This window comes from Aotus nancymaae, unplaced genomic scaffold (assembly GCF_030222135.1).
Source record: "Aotus nancymaae isolate 86718 unplaced genomic scaffold, 86718_ANA_hifiasm-v0.15.2.pri h1tg000083l, whole genome shotgun sequence".
NCBI lineage: Eukaryota > Metazoa > Chordata > Mammalia > Primates > Aotidae > Aotus > Aotus nancymaae.
Window position 1 is genome coordinate 1,469,393 of NW_026988498.1, and position 21,913 is coordinate 1,491,305.

The window sequence follows — 21,913 nt, forward strand, 5'->3', positions numbered from 1 at the left end:
TAATCCCAGCACTTTGGAAAGCCAAGGTGGGCAGATCACGAGGTCAAGAGATTGAGACCATCCTGACCAACATGGTGACACCCCTCTCTACTAAAAACACAAAAATTAGCTGGGCATGGTGGTGCGTGCCTGTAGTCCCAGCTACTCAGGAGACTGAGGCAGGAGAATTGCTTGAACCCAGGAGTTGGAGGTTGCAATGAGCTGAGATAGTGCTACCGCACTCTAGCCTGAGCAACAGAGCAAGATCCATCTCAAAAAAAAAGGTAAGAAATCAGACCTAGTAGTTCACAATTTATCAACATAGTATGAACACTGAAACTATGAGTGCTGGGAAATACACAAAGGAAATGATTTGACCAAAGGTGAATGTTCAACCTGAAAGCAAAGAATGTGCCATACTGCATTCAAGATGAGGCCAAAACTCAAATTTTAGCATTATCCTCAAACTCTATTTTACAATTTTCCAAGATTATTTGTGTTGCTTGGATGTTTCTCATTAATGCTACATTATATCTGAGTACAGTCTTTATTTGGGTAATAGATGATAGGACCAATTTTGAGTAATGACTCAAAAAACATAAAATTCACTTAACGCAGTAAAGCAAATTACCTACCAGTAGATAGATAAATAATACAATGATGATTTAAATATGGTTTATTGAAATGAAAAATCATCATTTTATAAGCCTGTCAGCATACTGTCTAATGATAGGATAAAGCAAATATTATTTTCCATGGCATAGTTGAATAATTTGGAAAAAAAGGGACGTGAGTTAAATATGACCAGAACATTTAACTCTGCTAGCTTGATTTGAGAGATTGAAATACCAAATTGTCAAATAGAAAGCCCATCCTTCTCCTTTATCACTAATGTGATCATCAGAACCTTTTAGAAAAATATGTTTGGAATTATTGTTTGGGAGCATTCAGTTATAACACTTTCAAATCAAGCATCTTTTATCAATATTGCTTAGCAATAGTTATTATCATCTCTAATTTCACCAACAAAGTAACTGAGGCATAAAATGACTTTCTAGAGGTCATAGAAGAAGTTGATGTCATAACTCATGAGACCATGTAAAAGCTACATGGGGAGAGAAGAACTTTAAATAGTTTAAAAGGTAGTTTTGCTTCTCTTAGAATCTGATCAGTCCTTTTCTGTAAAAAGCATTTCTAAACAATCAGATACTCCTTTTTTAAAAACATGTTTATCAGTTTTGTTTTGAATCTCTTAGAAAAATATGAGAACATAACTAAATATAAGCTGAAATGTCGTCAGGTCAGTATTTCAATGGAACTGCTCTACATCAAGCTCTGAACTCAGGTGGGGCTTTAAAAGAGTAAGTAAAGTGCAGGTACGATTCCTGTTCTCGCATTGCTGTAAGTCTCGGAGGAGAAGATAGATGAGTAAATAGAGTCTCCAAACAGTAGAGAAATTGAAATTGTGGCCCTGGTACCCACAACAGGTCATCAAAGATATGCAAGCACAAGACTTTAATGGCAACAGGAACCCCCCCCCACTGCCACCCCGCCAGAGGAAGTCAGCTCTGAACCACGTTTTGGGATTGGATAAAAATCAGCCAGGCAAGAAAAGCATAGTGAATAGCATGAACAAAATAAGAAAGCAAGGAGCAGCGGGTGGGTGTGGGTATGGAGGGCCAGGCCCTCTTATTAGAACATAAATTCTGAGGCTGGACAGCTTTGCCCAGGCCAGAAGCAGAATGAACTCCTGTGATTACCCTCTGAATACATCTATACTGCTATTGATTCTGCACCTCATTCATTATTGAGAGACAGTAAAAGGGAACGTGCTTTACGAATGATTAATTCAAGATTTCCTTTCCTTTCCTTTTAAAGTTTGGAAGCACATGCACCTCTGTGCCAGGAGAAGAAAGAGAGAGTGCTGGTCAACCTGCCTATGAGTCTTGCATGCGTCTATAGAACAGCTCGCCAAGGAGGGGCCCTCAGGAAACGGGCATTCCCGGGGATAAGAGGAACAGGGACATTACTTGGGCCCCTTTCTCTATGCAGGTCTGGAAGCATTTAACATGTGGTCAGCCTCTGCAAGAACCAAGCATATTCTTACTAGGATTGCGGGGTCCTGGTTGATAACATAAGCTCAGCCCTTGATCTGATTGAGAAATTAAAAAAAAAAAAAAAAAGAAATACTAGCAAGGCTGATAAGAGACCAAAATATTACCCTTAATTAGGCTGATAGTGCAGGATGTGACTTATCCTGGGTGAGTGGACTCCCTGGAACTGAAGTGCCTTCACACCGAGTCGGTGCCAGGCTGATCTGAGGTAGGCCTCCCCATGAGGCAGTGCTCCTGTAAAACTAGAAACTCTTATGTCCTGGACCTGCTTAGATCAATAGGTGGTTTTCGCAGGCCAGTAGTTCCAAATAAAAAACCAAGAAGAGAGCCAGCAGCAGGTGGCCACTTTCTTCCTCTGCATTTATCCACAACAGCAGTTTCTGCACCTCAGCAGGCCTTGGCCAGCAGAGCTGGACTCATTGACACCGGCCAGTGTGGTCACCCAGGCCTTGTGCTCAGGAAGGCCCCACACTTGGGGCATCAGGGTCTGCAGGTGCTGTCTTGAATTTTGCGACAATTTCATGTTGAAACTTGTGTTTCATAAGGGCAGTCCAATGGACACGGAAGCATGTTCTGGGCTCAGAGCCTCAGCCCACATGATAATGACTCCTGTCGCCTTCCTGCCCCCTTGAATGGGCTCTCAGGTGCCCACACCTGAGCACCCTGGTCCCTAAGGCCCCGTTCTCAAAGTGTCCCATCCCCCCATGACTGCTGCCACCTCCTGGCCCTGGCATCTTGGGTGGGGCATGGCAGTGTCAATTTCTTCCCTGGATGCGGTTTGCTAGGGTGTGTTTTGGGATCAGGCATTAGGAATGATCCTCTAATCATCCCGAGCCCCAATCCTCTTGTGAACCTTGAGGGGTGCTTGTCACGGTGGCTTGGGGTGATGCCCATGGGAATGGGGGGTCATGTGGCTCTACTCCCCTGGGCCCTTAGGCGATGTTGCCCATGAGCCCTTGCCCTCCACTGTGCCCTCACAAACGCCAGCTAAGGACTCCTTAGGAAGACGAATTTCAGGCTCTTCTCCCATCTCCTCACTCCCCACCCTGCAATCATTAAATTTGTTCTCTGCTGCAGACCCTGTTGTCTCAGAGTTTTGGACTATTACTACACACACACCTATTTGTCCTATAACAGGGCCAGAAATGACCATGAGATTCTGACTTCTCTGGAAATATGAAGAAATATATTTCTTCATATTCTTCCTGAATGCCAGTTCAGGAAATGGCATTGAACCATTTACCAGGCCTGTACTCAAAGGTTAAGCCAATTTCTCTAGGCTATTGTTGATATCTGGATTGCAGATAAAGTGAAATATATCCAGTAAATGCATATTGCTATTCAAATGGGGACTCAAGAAGAGCTGATCAATCTTTAACTTGGTGATGTGAACGGGTCCACTATTGGGGAGCCACACAGGCTTTGGACTAGCCTCTGTCCTTCCTGTGTGGACCATTTAGCGGCTATCTGCTGAGGTCCCCAGTGAGACTTGCACCTGCTGGGCCCAGGGCCCTTGTTTTCCTCAGTCCCCATCCCAACCCGTGCTGAGCATTGGTGTCCCGTGCTCAGGGTTCTGCTCTTGCAGCCTGGCCACTCTCTATTAGGTGCCTCATCCTGTGGAAAAAGGCTCCATCAGCTTAAGTGACATCTCAATTGGGAATTTCATTTGGCCTATACTGATGGGCGACAGCCCAGGTCACAAAAGTTATGGCCCAATTAAGCACGATCCAGTCCAATCCCCTAGCTGCCAAGGAAACCCATGGCTCTTATCCCCAAAGCTTGCAGCCACACGTCCTGGCCAAGCCAACACACTTCCCTCTCTTTTTTTTGTGCCTAGAATCTGATGTCTTCTTTATTTTTAAAAGCTCTTTGCCAGCGCACTCAGATTTTGCAGCACAGAACTGAAATTGCATGAATCAGGGAGATCTGAAACAGCATCAGCTCTTCTGCTGCTGCCCAGCACAGAGAGCAGAGCGCAGCCCATGGTGAGCACCCAGCTCCTGGGAGACAGGAAAGGACGGAGTGGGGCTGCCTCTCCCTCACTTCTCCCCTCTTCTCCTCTGAAGGTGGTGGAGGGGGAGTAGGGATATGAGGGCTGTAGTCATGAATTTTCTTGTATCAACCCAGCCATGGTGCCCAGATGTGTGGTTAAACAACATGCAGCATGTGCCTGCATGTTGATGAGACTCACATTAAAGTCGGTGCACTTTGAGTAAAACAGACTGCCCTAACCAGTGCATGTGGGCTTCATCCAACAGAAAGAAAGGCTCATCGTCCCCCAAGTGAACAAGAAGGAATTCTGCAACCACAGGGTCTTCAGACTCAAACTGCAACCTCAGTGCTTTCCTGAGTCTCCAGTCTTCTGGTTCGCCTTGTAGATTTTGAACTTCTCAATCTCCATAGTCATATGAGCTAGTTCCTTAAAATGTATAAACTTCTTTATATATATATATACACACACACACACACATATATACACACATATGTATATACACATATACACATCTGTATATATATACATATATATTTTTATATATACATATGCTATATGTAGAGGTTTATACATTTTATTTATATATATATATACACATTATACATAAAGCGGTTTGTACATTTTATTTATATATAAATTTTTTATATATGTATATATAGAGAGAGGTTTGTACATTTTATATATATGTGTGTATATACACAATACACACACATATACAGCACATTCGATGGGTTCTGTTTCTCTGACTAATATGAGAGGGCAGGGCTGTTAAGCTAATGCCTCTCCCTGTGCACTGAGAGAGAAGTTCAGTCTCCTTATGCTCCTGTTCCTCCAGGAGAAAGTGTCCACATCCAGGATTGTCAACTTCCTCAAAAACAAGCAAATCAGGAGAAAAGGCAAGAAAATACAAGCCAGAATAAAAACAAAACTGATGAAAAAACTCACTGTCATTTATCATCAAACAACGTTAACACATGGATTTCCCACAGTTTTTCTAATAAAAAGAATGAGACGATCATCCTATAGTTTTTAACATGCATGAAAATGAGATCTGTAATACTCTGGATGAAGGGAACTACTAATAAATTTCCATAGACCTCAAGTAGGTGACTATAACTCACTCGGTATCGCAACTTAAAAAAATATGTACTAGACTCAGCACGGTGGCTTATGCCTGTCCCAGTGCTTTGGGAAGCCGAAGCAGGCAAATCACAAGGTCAGGGGTTCAAGACCAGCCTGGCCAACATGGTGAAACCCCATTTCTACTAAAAATACAAAAAAAATAGCTGGGTGTGGTGGCAGGTGCCTGTAATTCCAGCTACTTGGGAGGTTGAGGCAGGAGAATCACTTGAACCCAGGAGGCAGAGGTTGCAATGAGCTGAGACTGAACCACAGCACTCCAGCCTGAGTAATGGAGCGGGTAATACAGTGAGACTCTGTCTCAATAGTGTGTGTGTGTGTGTGTGTGTGTGTGTGTGTGTGTGTGTAATTACTGAGCCAATAATATACTATGAAATATTATGTTAAAATTATATATTATAAAACCATAAGATTAGTGGTCTGCGAAGGGCCCACCCTGCTTCCTTCAGTCCATTCTAGACCCCCCTAGTTCCCATCCAGTCCCCATTACCGCTGGCCTCACACATGCATCAGGCATCTAGTGGGCACCTGTGAGTGCAGCCTTGTCCCCCTAATCCAACCATCCCATCATTAGCTCTGTGGTCTTTCCAGACCGCGGATCTTGCCACACAGCTTCACGCAGGCCTGACCCCAGGCTAGGAGTCTCCAGTGCCTTCAGGATGGAAACCCTAAGTCCTTTGCAGATGTCCAAGTCCTGCCTTCCAGTCACCAACAGTTCCCAGTAAGACCCTCGACTCTCTTTTCTCACCATTTGCCACCTTGAATTTTGTGCCCCAGGCACTTGGAACTGTGAACTGCTGCCTTACATAAGCGTGTTTTTGGTGAGCACACCTTCACCGATGCTGAATCTTCTCCTTGATGTTCCTGTCCACCTCCTACACATTTTTAAAGCTACCTCCACATATCACCACCGTAAGGAAATTATCTTTCCAGTCTGGATTAGTTCCACAATTCTGAAGCTCTGTATCCCCAACACCTAGCACAGCACAGCATCTGTAAAACTATAAAAGACACACAAAGATGTTTATTAAATTAATTGATGAATAGAAACAGAATAATTTTATTCTGCATTGTTCAATACAAAGAAAAAATTAATTATTTGATTTAGAATTATCTATTAACCAAAGAGACATTTTTAGCTTCTTTAAATATAATTTGATATTGTTGCACTTATCTGAGAATTTCTCTGTGTAATGGAAAGAATTATTATTGAATAGGAAAAGAAAACTGCCTTGGAGCTTACATTTGTCCTGGAAAAACAGCATTTCAAGAATCATTATTCATATTGTACCATAAAATTATCATAAATGCAAGTCTTATTCAGAAAAAAAAAGCAACTCTATTTAAAGAAAAATAAAAATAGCTGTTTCTTTGGAATTGTCTCACCTGCCCAGGACAATGGAACTTCTCTCTAAGCATCATCCTTCATACTGTTACCAGATCAGTCTTTAAAGGTTAGATTTTTAAAAACCAGACACCTTCTTTTTGTTTTTCTTTTTAAAAGAATATTTCTTTTATTTTATTATTTACATAGCTGTAGGGGTACAAGTGGCATTTGGTTACATGGATGAATTGTACAGCGAAGTCTGAACTTTTAGCGCACCCATCACCCAAGTGGTGGATATTGTACCCAATATGCACTTTTCCTCCCTCCAACTCACGCCCTCCCCACTTTTGGGTCTCCAGTGTTCATTAACCACCCCGTATGCCCTTGCGTGCCCATGGCTTAGCTCCCATGCAATGTTTGGTTTCCCTTTCCCAAGTTACTTCATTTAGAAAAATAGCCGCCAGTTCCCTTCAAGTTACTGCAAAAGACATTACTTCATTCTTTTTTTTTTTTTGAGACATAGTCTGGCTCTGTTGCCCAGGTTGAAGTGCAGTGGTATAATCTCAGCTCACTTGCAACCTCTGCCTCTGGGTTCAAGCAATTCTCCTGCCTCAGCCTCCTGAGTAGTTGGGATTACAGGTGCCCCCCACACCTGGCTAATTTTTGTATTTTTAGTAGAGACAGCGTTTCACCATGTTGGTCAGGCTAGTCTCAAACTTCTGACCTTGTGATCTGCCCACTTCAGCCTTCCAAAGTGCTGGGATTACAGGCGTGAGCCACCGGGCCAGGCCTGTTTCATTCTTCTTTATAACTAAGTAGTATTCCATGGTGTATATGTACCATATTTTCGTTACCACTCATCAGCTGATGAGCAATTAGGTTGGTTCCATAAATGTGCGAAAGCAGGCATCTTAAAGGGAATACATGCAGTGAGTGTCCACCCCAGTTCACAACTGCAAAACAAAATACTCTAGCGTTATGAGTTAAGAGACTCGCTGTGCCTGATCAGCTTTGTGACACTGGAGAAGTCTCCTCCTTCCTATGTTAGGCCAGGAAACTGAAATGGGGTAGAATATAAGGTCTTCTCTGGAAATAGGTGTGAGATTTCCTGACTTTGGAAAACCTGCTTTGTTTGTTTTCTCCAGAATGAGGTGTGGTAATTCATAGCAATGAACAGCAAAATAACAAGTAGGAAGGAGCCTAATGTCAGGAAGACTTCTGCGTTTCTTGATTCAAAGCTTGGGAGCTCTGCAGTACTGCTGCACTCCAGTAACAGAAATCAGCTGATTCAAACATGCCTATTTATCCTGAAATCTAAAAGACACAATACCATTAGAAACACTTTATTCACCACACAGCTCACAAGAAAGCTCAACAGATGTCTCTCAATAGAATGTCTTACTTTTTCTGTTCTATTATTGAGACTCATGTTTACCATTAGCAGATTATCCAATCATGTTGTTTTAAGCAATATTTGCTGCCAACTATACATAAGTACTGTGTAACAAAGCTAATAATAACAAAGCTAATAATAAGGGGAATTTACTTTCCAGGGCCCCAGAGTCTAGGGCTGGGGGTAGATAATACCTGAGCTGAACTTGAGAGGAATAACATCCCTATATTTTACAATCTATTGTCTGCCCACTTACTACTTTAAGATGATTGCAAAGAAACCAGAAGCATTTGACAATCTCTGTGAAATATTGCTATCAGACAGTGTTAGGTGAATACTCACAGGCCATAGTGAGCAAGAGTCCAAGGGTCAAATCCCAGCAACTCACAGGTGGCAGCTGCTATCACTGGTTCACTCTAAATTTAAAGATAGTGCACTCCACACCTGTGACTTTTGCTTCCTTGACATTTAGAGTTTTCTAAATATAAGAGAAAACCAAATATTTTTTGTTTACAAGATTAATAGCTTTTAAATATGTTTTGTGAAAATTGAGGAAGATTTGGGAAGACAGATTTGCACATTCTCAGTATGTTGTAGCCTCCTGAGCATCCTGAACATGAAGGTGAGAAGAAAAATCAGAACGTGTCTTTTATCTTTGCTAATATTCAATTAAATAGATCAAGTGAATCTTTAAGTACATATGATGCTAATATTTTAATTCCTTTCAACATGTTTATTCTTAATCTTGGATTCCCGTGAGGACTTAAAGAAAACCAGTGACACTTACTCACTCAGACTTGGAACCACCTAACAGATGGATGCAGAGGTTTGGTAGAGGGAGATAAAAATATCAGCCTCATCACCGCTATGGGGGAAGATATGGCTGAGGACTGCAGTGCTAGGGGCTTCTGAGCAATGAGCCCTAGAACTAAGAGACCCATCCTCCCAGCCGCAGGTGTCTGTGTACCACTGGCCTCCCTTCCTGGAGCCTGGAATCTTATTGTAAATGCATAAAAATCAAGAGTCAAGGAGAAATAGGTTGCAGACAGGTGAATCCCAGAGAGAGGAGCATGCCAGCTTCTTCTCTCTGAACTTCCCACTCAGATAATCCTCTCTCTCTTCTACCAGGGAAGGAACAGAGTGTGGAGGGAGGCCGGGATGCTGGAAACATAAAAGCTAAGGAGAGAAGGCTGCCTCTCCTGCAGCAGTTACTTACAGCCAAGTCCTGGACTTTCATTCCAGAGAGGATTTCTTGCATTTTCTTCCTGGAGTTGTGGTATGCTCCAAATACAAATAGTTACTGCAAACAGATTCAAAATGATGCATTTATATGTAATTTAACAAAGGCCAATGGTATTGTAGTACAAGTAAATATAATATTGAGCAGAAAGCCAATTCAGAAAATGTTGACCAGAAAAATGGTACCCACACTTTTTATTAAGTAAATAACTATCATCCTTAGCTATTACCTGAGATGTGACATGGGATAATGAGATTTTTTTCAGGAGCTAGGGCTTGAATATGTAGGTGGATAAATGTCAGTATTTTCAGGTGAATGGTAGTGGAGGGAAACTTGACTAATTCCATACGATAGATTTTAGAGTTTCACCTGAGAAGACAAAATAAATAGTTTTTTCATAGCTGTTGTTGGAACAAATACTTAGATGCCAACTTATATACTAAAATAAACACCAAGTGGATGAAAGTGTAAAACAGTAAAAAGCTAAATTGCAATGTTGTAATAATGCCTCTAACTTTGAGGTTCACAGAAATGTAGACCGGACCATTCAAAAATGAAACGAATTTAAAAGTTCAAAATGAAAGTGTAAAGCTAAAATACTTTTACAAATTTAATGTATACATTTAAAAAATAAAATGAATAACAAAGTTATGACAAAAACACAAACTAGGAAATATATGTGTACATGTAACAACCAGTGAATGTTAAAACCAGTAAATGTTAATATTTATCTTAGTTTCAAAACAAAAAAAGTCAAGTCTCCACATGACATATTTTCAAAGGACATAAAAACAATTCTCACAAGTGAAAATATGACTAGGTAGCATACATATACAACTTTTTTGACTCTGTAATAAATACAAATTGAACTTCTGTAATGCATGCTTTTATACTAGAAAATCAGTAGAGATTATTTTAATGAATCAATACTCCTGTAAACTGTCATGGCTTATACAGTTTTGCTTCTAAAAATAATACATGAAACTATTATTCTGCCCAAAAAGCTTGTCATACCTGTTTGGTTTGATGATTTCATGTTAAGAAACATAGCCTAGAAATGAAGTGCATGATGACAGCTGGAAGCAGGAGTTCTGGAGCCAGACAACCTGTTGAAATTTTAGTTCTTTTATTCAAAAACTACAAATAGCTAAGAAGTAAATGTTTGCCGAACAATAATACTTAAAGTTGCATACTCATGTGACTGACTAATAATAAGATGATGTAGTACACAATGATGATACAGCCAATCAAAACAAACATTAAAAAGGTTTTGTCAAAAAACTATTATATAATAGTAAATAAAAATAACATAAAGACATGTGTGCACATGATACACAGCATGATAGAAAATACATGCACATTTATGAGGTATTACTTTAACTAGCATGAATGTCGAGCAATTTGTAATTAGGATCTCTGAAACAGTTTCTTAACAAAATATAAGTTATAAAGAATTATAGGCCAGGCGCGGTGGCTCACGCCTATAATCCCAGCACTTTGAGGCCAAGGCGGGTAGATAACCTGAGGTCAGGAGTTCGAGACCAGTCAGGCCAACATGGTGAAACCCCATCTCTACTAAAAATACAAAAATTAGCTGGGCGTGCCCATGTAATCCCAGCTACTCGAGAGGGTGACACAGGAGAATCGCTTGAACCTGGGAAGCGGAAGTTGCAGTGAGCCAAGATTGTGCCATTGCACTCCAGCCTAGAGGACAAGAGGGAGACTTCATCTCAAAAAAAAAGGTTTATATGTTGCAGACAAGTCAGCCATTTATTTAACCACTATTGGATGTTTGCTAGTTCACACACTGCTTGCTATCAAGAATGCAGAATTGACTGTTGCCTTTAAAAGAAGACAGATGAGCAAACAAAATGCAATACCATCCCATTTTTGAGTAGGTGCCTTTTGTGGGGACAAGGTGGATCAGAAAACAGAGAAATGAATTCAAGGGTGAGGTTTCATGCTTGGCGGAACCTAAGTGGAGAGGACCCCACTGAGATGAATGTGAGTGCAAATGGAATGGCCAGTCCTTTTCAGGGCAAATAAAGACATTAAAGAAAAATAGAAGGAAATTCCAGAAAATTGTGAGAGAGAGAGAGAGAGAATAAAAGATATTATTTCTAAAGTGTCTAAATATATCTGGATGATTTATTTGTTGTAAAATTAACACAAGTTTTGTATCATACTTAATACAGTAACTAGTGCTCCCAGTAAAATGTTGTGATGCACCCCGGCTGGGAATGAAATGGTCAAACAATAAAATTCTGGAGGCTAGGCGCAGTGGGTCACACCTCTAATCCCAGCACTTTGAGAGGCCGAGGTGGGCAGATCATGAGGTCAGGAGTTTGAGACCAGCCTGGCCAATATGGTAAAACCCTGTCTCTACTAAAAATACAAAAATTAGTCAAGCATGGCGGCACATGCCTGTAGTCCCAGCTACTCAGGAGGCTGAGGCAGAAGAATCGCTTGAATCAGGGAGGTGGAAGTTGCAGTGAGCTGAGATCATACCACTACACACCAGCCTAAGTGACAGAGTGAGACTCCATCTCAAAAATAAAAAAAGTGCTGGAGCGTCTTCAAGCAGATGTATCCTTGTGAAGCAGGAAGTTTACTGGGACTATATATATTCACTAGGACAATTAATTTCCTCTTGGATTCATAGTGGAGAAACAGAAAAGACGACAGACCTAGAACATTCAAAAGCCAAAATGCTACAGGGCTGCTAGGCAAAGGGAGAGACAATATCCTGTGTTAATTAATAACACCATTTCCTATTGCATTTACAGGAAACACTAGAAAAGTAATACTTCAAATATGGTTAATGAAGAACCAGCATTTAAAAGCTGAACTTTGCACACTTTGCAAATGTAGTCACAGAATTTACCTTTTATTTTTTTAACATTAGGACAAAGTTCTTTTTACAGAAAAATACACAGCAACACGAGACAAAGGGACCTATAGTCTGGTGAGACAGAGAAGAACTAGAGAGCATACACAGAAAATAAATAGGATGGGAGTGCTACAAAAAGAGAAGTCAAGATCCAGCCGGACAGAAGCTCCCTGAGTCAGCATTTCCAGTGGTTTGGTTCATGTTTATCCACTCTCTATGGCATTTTAAAGAGGTTTTGTTGAAGAAAGCCATGTGGGCAAGTTAAGTTGAGAAATTCTGGATTAAGCAAATGTGATCAGGTTTTATTCTTCTTCTCAGTGCTTTGTCCTAATATGTATGGAACCCAAAGGGAGGGGAGGATAGAGTTGGGCGGATGCTCCAACTTATTTCAACACAAACCCCATTTTTTATAGAGCAGCCTGTGAGATTAGTACTTCATAAAAAACACTTGAGAACACCTTGTCAAGATAAACTGAAAGTTTATGTGGATTCTTACAGAGGTGAAATTGAATATTATCACTAGAATTTTGCAATTTTTAATTTATTGTATGGTTCAATAAACAAAAAAAAATAAAATTTCAGAGTATCTATTTGAACAGGGGTATCCATATTGAAATACTTCAGCCAATGCCCCTGCTGGCATAATAGGCAAAGCAGTAAATCAGCAGCACACATTTTGTTACTGAAACACCAGGGTTCAGTCAAGGTCCTGCTGCTGGCCACACAGAAAGCCAATCACTAAGATAACATGTACTGCCAGGGAAGAAGGCTTTGATTGAGTACTCAGGCCAAGGAGATGGGAGCTCAGTCTCAAATCCATCTCCCTGACTGATCAAAATTAGGGGGTTATATGGCAGGAAAGAAATGTAGCCATGTGTAGTAAAACAGTAACTAAGGAGGGGTAAGGAAGCAATTCTAATGAATGGGGGACCTGGTATCTCATTGTCTGGATGCCATGATCTGGTGAGCTATAGTTCTTTGAAATGTTTTGAGAGGCTTCAAGATCCTTTTCTGAGGAAAGAACTCAGATAAAACAAACATAAGTTTCAAGCTTTAAGGCTAGAAGGAAGAATTTCTGTCTTCATCCAAAAAAAAAAAAAAAACTGTCTATGGCACTATTGCATCAGTTTCAATTTGAGAGCAGCACCTGAAGCAAGAGGGCCACATCTTACACTGTGTTCAGTTGTGCACAGTCTCATTCTGAGCTGTAGTTTTGCATATAGAGATTTCAATAAAATGGAAACATACAATTATGGGTACCCTACACGTGGAGCATGAGGGCAGAGCCTAGCAACTCCATCTGGGGCCATTTCACCCAAACTGCAAATATAGTGTCTAGAAAAGCTATTAGTGTCAAGAATGTTTACCTTACAAACCAGTTATTTCAAGTGATCATAGTTTGCAGAAAAGATTACCTTCTGAAAGAGGTAAGTGACCCCAATCAATACAATCTGAGTATCATAAGTAAAATTAGGAAAATATCTCAGAAATTATGTGTTGGAAAACTTGATATGGTTGCTATTCAAGCAATCCAGAAAAAAAAAAAAATCACACAGACTAACAAATAAACCCTCCCTATTGTAAGTTGAGATATTCTGGATTAAGCAAATGTGACCAGGTTCCTTTATTCTTCTTCTCAGTGCTCTGTGCTAACACATATGGAACCCAACAGGAGGGAAGGATAGAGTTGGGAGGATGCCCCAACTTATTTCAACACAAACCCCATTTTTTTAAGCCATCACCTAGGATATGTTGTTGTGCTGATGGTGAGCTCACCAGGCAAAAAGAACATGAGATCACTGAGTAAACAAGACCAACTAGTTTTGCATCCCCATGCCCCACCACCCGTGAGTCACATGCTTACATTTCAGTATGTTAGCTAACTACATCTCCATACAAAAACCATGCATTATTTCATAATCCCCAAATGGGTCATAAAGTCATTCACGGGTCTTATTTTTATCAGTCTCCCAGGAGCAAACATCTGGTGCTTATTACGGGGTACAGGCACATTGCACTTTGTAGCATATAAATTTGTCTGAACCACAATTCATAAAATGTTTTCATCATTTATATTTTAGATAGATTGTGAAGATTTCTATTTTACAGTCTTAACACAATTTGTGTGTGTGTGTGTGTGTGTGTGGGCGCAAAACAGGTTTTTAAAGAAAATCACCCCCATGGCCTCCTATTTAGTACAGCGGGGTATAGATGTGTCAACAATTGATCTATTCTGGGGTTACACATCACAACTTATGTCAACATCATGTGTAAAAATATTATGGAAGAACACAATACAAATGTGAGACTAATATGTCCTCCTCCACTAGATTATAAAGTTATAAGGAGTATTTATTAAGTTTTATTTATTTTTATATACTCTTTATTTTTCCCAAAACATGCTTTGAATGAATGAATAATCGATCAATTGATCAATCAATGAGTAACAAAGGGAAAAGTTCATTTCCCAAAGGGCATGGCGAGTCTAGTAACTGGAAACATTCTTCTCTTTATGCAGGGCAAATATCTTGTTTTGCCACTATTTTGTCTACAGGGCATCTACACTTCCTGTTTGTAAACCAAAGTGGGTTGGCAATGAAATTGTCAGAATACCCTGCGGAGGTGCTGCTCTTGATTTGCAACTAATGAAGTCCCTCTAAACTAAGTCAAAGTTGGCTTCCTGTGCCAGGAAATTCAAGGAGAAACTGAGACTGGAGTTAGTGGGCCTCAGTTGGGTTTACCTCCATTAATCTGGGGCCAAAGAGTTAACAAATTATTATCATAAACGAAGAAGTGAAATAGTCCTACTGGGTAGAAGGCGCATGTCAGTTCATGAAAAGTGATTGATGCTGTGAAAGTTAAATAATATTTTACTGAAGCAACTATCTCCCTATTTTTAGCTGTTTGAAAGATAATTTATGAAGTCTTCATCTTTACCTCCCTCTCTTTTCATTAGAAAGCATGAGTTTCTGGCCTGTGGCATTTAGCTAATGCTTTCATTTGTCATTCAAGAGTAGAAATTTTGTTTAATACTTTTCTTGAAATCCTAGGTTCAATTTTCCTAAACACTTAGCATCTGCACATACCTTTTCAAGTTGATATAAAGTGGGTGTTAACGATGAATGTTAAAAAGAAAAAGCTCTACCTCCTTAGGGAAGACTTTTTCTAACTGAGGGAAAGAATGTCTGTGCCACAGCAAGGGAGTGCCCTGTGCCCTGTGCCCTGTGCCCAGATCTTCGTTACAAGCTCTTAATTTTTTTTGGAAGAGTTATGATTTTTCATAATTATTAAGAAAATACATGAAAATAATAGAAATGTAGAAATGGAAATAAAATATAGAAAGCACACATTTAAAAAACAATCCTGTAAAAACCCATACCTCAAAGAAAAATAATCTCAATATTTTAGTGTATTTCCTGCCTATCATTTATTTCATTTTGAGATTAAACTTTGCAATGTACACAATTCTCTCCTGCTTTTTTCACACAAGATTATATTGAAAGTCTTCCTTTGGGTCATTCATTTGAATCTAATTGGAAACATATTTTAGAAAAGATAACACTATTTAGCTATTAAATAACCCCCTGTTAAACCTGTCCTTGATTTTTTAATATTTATGTTGAAGATAAGTTCTAAATATGTTTGATCATGATTTCATATTTCAGAATAGATTTCTAAAAATAGAACTACTGAATCAAAGGCCATGGACATTTTTAAGGTCCTTGATGCATATTTTTAAGATAATTATCAGAAAGATTTTACTAATTTATATTTCAAACAGCATAGTCAAAGTTCCCATGTCATCCTATTACTTCACCTCAAATAATTTTAATCCTCAAAAATGTATAAAAAGAAAAATTCATCCTTTTAGTATCTTACCATTATAACTTATTTGATTATCAATGGATTGGATTTTCTTATGTTTTATTAGCCACGTATATTCCCTCTTTAGTCAAGTCTGTTAATGTCTTTGCCCATTTTTATTGTCATTGGGTGTGTGTGAACACTCAGGCCTGGGCATGTGTTTGTAGGTGTGTGCCTATTTCTTATTATCTGGCTTGATTGTGATCTTTTTAATGATCAAAAATATTTACATTTTATGCCCTCAAATCTAAAATATTTTCTTTTGTAATCTTTACTTTTAGCTTCTAAGCCTAGCTAAATCCCTAACTTGTAGTCATAAATTTGCCCCTAACTACCTCACCTTCTTCATCCTTTCCCTCTACTATTCTCCTAGTTCCTCATTCTTCTCCTTTCATTTATCTCCTCATGAGGTTTATGTGGAATCCACCTGGAATTCTGGGAGAGAATAATGAGGACACTTATAATAAATTTCACATTTTGCAAGTTGCATTAAGTTAGAAACATTCATTTTCATTAGTTATGGATTTTTAGTAAATTATATGACAATTTTAAAATACATTTCCAAATTTTTACATGTTTATGCATAGAAAATATTATCTGGATTTTTCATTTAATTTTGTAATTCTAAGTTTGTAACCGTGATAGTCTATAATATAAAACATGCATTTTTAAAACATTTCTTAAAAATTTAGGAGGCAAAAACTAATTAAAATATGGTTTTGAGTTGAGTTCCTGCTCCAACGCTTTCTCTTGATTTGTAATACAATGTTATCATGTATCAAATTCTTAAAGATAGTTTTGGGGCTCAACTTTGCCACACAATGTCTTATGTTCTTCTACCTGATCAACACTAATAAAAGTAGTAATTATTAGAGGTTAATTGTGTTTTAATTTTTTTTTTTTTTTTTTTTTTTTGAGACGGAGTTTCGCTCTTGTTACCCAGGCTGGAGTGCAACGGCGGGATCTCGGCTCACCGCAACCTCCGCCTCCTGGGTTCAGGCAATTCTCCTGCCTCAGCCTCCTGAGTAGCTGGGATTACAGGCACGCGCCACCATGCCCAGCTAATTTTTTGTATTAGTAGAGACGGGGTTTCACCATGTTGACCAGGATGGTCTCGATCTCTTGACCTCGTGATCCACCCGCCTCGGCCTCCCAAAGTGCTGGGATTACAGGCTTGAGCCACCGCGCCCAGCCTGTGTTTTAATATTTAGTGGTAAAATTTCTCTCATAAATGTCTCTTTTTTCAAATATTTCTTACTCTCCATGTTTCATTTTCAAATGTCCTTAACTATCCATGATGTTTCATGCATTTATCCATCTTTTTGTATATCTTGTGTTGTATAATTTTAGGTAGAATATCTTTATTGTCAACATTCCTCTGGTAAGTTTACTGAAATAGATCTATGTATTTGAAAGGGTGCAAATGTGATAAGAAAATCAAGTTTTTACCATGTGGGTTTTTTCAGATTTATTATAAACTGTGTATCTATTTTCACTAAATGGTTTGTTTTTGAATACAGGGTCATAAATAGATATTTTCTTAATCCTGTTATTTCTGTCTACTTGATAGTTGTTTCAAAGAATGTACAAACAATTTTCTGAATACACATTTTTGACACATAAAAAGATTCTTTTTAGGTATTACACATTCTATATTTTTTCTTATTATTTTGTCCCTAAGTCCATATATTGTTTGATACTGAATTAACTTATTATTTGAATATTCTTATTAAACAAAAACCACATGCTAGATCATATTAAACACTATAAACACTATTAACCAAGAAAATTTTTCTTTAAGCAGAGGTAGTTCTAATTGAGGCTGTCTTTGTGTAAAGAGGATTTCAATCAAAGCTTCTCTCTTTTTGAAGTAATATGAGAAAACCGACGAGTAAGAATATAGTTGTTTTTTAGAGTTTCATGTAATAAAATGCAAAGTCCCAAATTCAAATTAACAATATCAGTAGATCTAGAGAATTTTTAAAGAGGCCAAACTTCAAAATGATATTTTATCCAAATAGGTAACAACAGTGAATATTCAGACTCAGAGAGAGGAATAAAAATATCCACATTGCTTGAGAGCTGTCCATAAATCACACAATAGTGATTATATTTAGCCTCCACAGAGAGCTTCTTTTAAAGAAAAATGACTCTCTCATAGGTGGCTTTGCCCTAGAATGATATCTGGCAGGTATCTATTTTAAAGTTCAAAGTCTAACTATTCAGTAACATGTCATTATTTCTCTCCACATCATTGTGTGTCTTTTCGCTGTTTGCTTTGACTATATAATTCCATTATGACTCATTCTAACATTAGATCACACTGTAGGTCTTTATACCTACTTCATTGCAGAGGTGATTCACAAATTTAAACAAGTTATGTGCACGGAGCTCAACATTTTCAAATATGCAAATGTCTGTACTTAATAAAAGATAAATCCTCAAATACACTGTGCTAACACAAGACCTTGCTTCAATTTAACATTTTCAAACATGACATCCCCATACAGCCATGGAAATATTTCAGCTATGGATTGGGACAGTAAAAAGTAAAACCATTTATTTTTCAACTACCTTATCTCCCAAGTTCAAAAGTACGCTGCCAGATTAACCAACATTGACTTTTGAGATATGTTCAATTTAGCTATCCTGAGAGTAGTTGACTATGAGGGTGCTTATGATCAAATACTCTACATTTTGTAAGTTGCATTAAGTTAGAAACATTCATTTTTATTTATTACTGATTTTTAGTAAATTATATGAAAATATCCAAATAAATTTCCAAAATTTTACATTTTCATGCATAGAAAATATTATCTGGATTTTCAATTTAATTTTATAATTCAAAGTTCATAATTGTGATACTATATAATATAAAATATGCACTTTTTAAATTTTAAGTTTTTTCTAAAATATTTTAAATGAAACTCCTCAATAATTGAAGAAACATTTGCAGATAACAAACTATAGGGTAATAATTTATATGAACCCTAAACATTGGACAACATTGCTTTAGCTGAATTTAACTATATATCTTAACCCAGTCCAAAAGTTGTTGAGTTCAAACACAGAATATGAATCTTAAAAATAATAAATAGTAAAGAAATTCATAAAAAATCATTTTATTAAACTTTTTAAAAGTTTAATAACTTTACTAACTTTAATATATATAAACTATATATATATTAAACTAATATATATATAAACTAATATATATAAACTAAGTTTAATAACTTTAATAACTTTACTGTTTAAAATTAACATATTTTGTTGATTTTTAAAGATGCTATCTTTTATTTAAGGATAACTATAGTATTGGCAGTTAAAAATTAGATGCTTCAGCCCAAAATACTATTTTTATATTTGGGGTAGATATTCAAATATCTGGGTTTTATTCTGAGCTGTTTAACAAATATATCAGCATACAAATAGTATGTTACAGTCAACTTCAGTATTAAGAAGTAGTTTGTATAAAGTAGACAGTAGAGAATACGTTACTAAGTTGTGTTTAACCACTGAAACTGGAAACATAATCTTAAATCATAGAAACTTGGAATAAAGCATTATGTCAGAGTCTTCATACAATTTCAAAAAGGACCAGTAGTCTACTCATTTGAAAGTCCATTTACGGGGCAAATTTTGATCTATACTTATTTTCCATTGTTAAATAAAACCCAGCTTCTAAACAGGGTGGAAAATACCATACAGAGTTGCCATATGAGAAACAGCTTAATCGCAAATCAGCACCTCCCTACCCAAGAATATTTTTGTTACCCAGACACCAGGGTTTTGCTGTAGGTCCATTGCTTGCCACACAGCAGGCCAGTCACTGAGACAGTGAGCACTGACTGCCAGGGAAGGAGGCTGCAGTTAGGTGCTACAGCCCAGGAGAACAGACCACTCTCAAATGTCTCCTCAACTAACCAAAATTTGATATTTATACGACGAAGAAGAAATGTAACTACCTGTGGGAAAACAGCAATTAGGGAGGGGTAAGGACAAGTAGTTGGTCGACAGGCAACAGGTGATTCATTTGGCAAGCATGATGAGTGAGGCAGCTGGGTCTCATTCTCCAGATGCAGTGATCTGGTGAATTTCAGTTTCTTGATATCATCGGTGGGCCTGACGGTTGTTTTCCTGAGAAAGAAACTCAGACAAAACAAATGTTAAGTTTCTCAAGTTTTAAGACTAGGAGTGCCAATTTCTATGTTTCTTTTAAAAAATCTAACTATCAGTTCTGTGGGACAATTGGATAAGTTTCATATTGACCATCAAAATGGAGCTAATAGATGAAAAAACTGTGAGGGGTCGAGGTTAAGCTGTCTACCCCAGAGACAGAGTTGGCCTCCTTCAGGCCCCATGAACATGTATGGCCCAGGGTTTGAGACAATAAATTCAGACCGATCCTAAGCTAATGCTAGAATTAAAGCTGGTACTTTCCTAACTATGAATACCGACATGACAACTCCTCTCACTGGTTTGCCACATGCCCAGCTGAAATGGCCGGGCTTGGACTCCAGCCCCAAGTGCCTCCCTGCCAATCCTGTGCTTATCATGCAGCAAAGCTTAGCTGGTAAGAAGGGTGAGGAGTTAAGGTCCTGGGAGGTGTCGTGCTTCTCTATTCACACTTTAAATGCCCCAGGCCCAAGGATGGAGAAAATTTCCCTTGAGTTTGGCTTTTGGTCCTGCTGTATCTCTGTGTGCTGCCTTGCAGTACATGGGCAGTACCATCTGTCTTCAGCATTTTCCACAGTGCTCCTTCAGCAGGCCTGGTGTGAGTGCCACTTGTCCATGTGTTCACGTGTCCTACGAGCCTTGGCTTTGTTGTTCTTGGCGTCTTGGTGAAAGAGCATAGGGATGACACTCCGTCCTGGCAGACAGGAGACACAGTGCTCAGGATCCCAATATGCCTAATATGTCCAGGCACACTCCCTACTTTTGCCTCTCTTAGCAAGTTGACCCCCTCCTAACTTAGCTAAGCAAGCTAAATTCCTAACCGTAAAGGAAGACCCTAACCCTTTACTTCCTTGAGTGATGTCCCTCAAGATTGCTGAATGGGACTCCAGCATTCCCCATAGGAATCTGGCCCTCTTCCAAGGTTGTTGAAGTGAGACTGGCATTCCTGGTAAGAACGGGACCAGATACAGCAAGCTAAAGACAAGGTGGACTCAGCACCGACCTACACTGAGATTTTCCTCATCATAATCTCATTAAAACACTTAAAAACACACCCAGGGGTGAAGATTTAACATGCTAGGGAGACATATGATGCATGAAGAAGCGTGTTATCAGACAGTGCAGGTGCTGAAAATTCCCGGCCTCCATCTGCCTCCACGGGGCTCCTTTTCATGTCCCAGCTTCCTTAAAACAAGGAGAGCTGAGCCCTTTGGGGAGCTAGCAGCTAGCACTGGGTCGATGCTCCCTTGCTTTGGTTGAGCCTTAAGCCAATTCAATTTTGCCTGAGAATATTTGTTTGGCCTAGAGTTCATTTCTATTACTTATGCAAGAGCCAAGAAACTAGGGATCCAGGCTTCAGTAACGTTAGCAATGATAGAAATCTCTACTCCAGCTCCCGAGGGCCACTTTAGCTGTCCTGAGAGAGGGGAGGGTCACCTGCCTTTTTTTTTTTTTTTTTTGAGGCGGAGTTTCGCTCTTGATACCCAGGCTGGAGTGCAATGGCGCGATCTCGGCTCACCGCAACCTCCGCCTCCTGGGTTCAGGCAATTCTCCTGCCTCAGCCTCCTGAGTAGCTGGGATTACAGGCACGCGCCACCGTGCCCAGCTAATTTTTTGTATTAGTAGAGACGGGGTTTCACCATGTTGACCAGGATGGTCTCGATCTCTTGACCTCGTGATCCACCCGCCTCGGCCTCCCAAAGTGCTGGGATTACAGGCTTGAGCCACCGCGCCCGGCCACCTGCCTTTTTAAGCCCCTACTCTCTATTTGGGACTCCCTAGAGCAAATTTTGAACA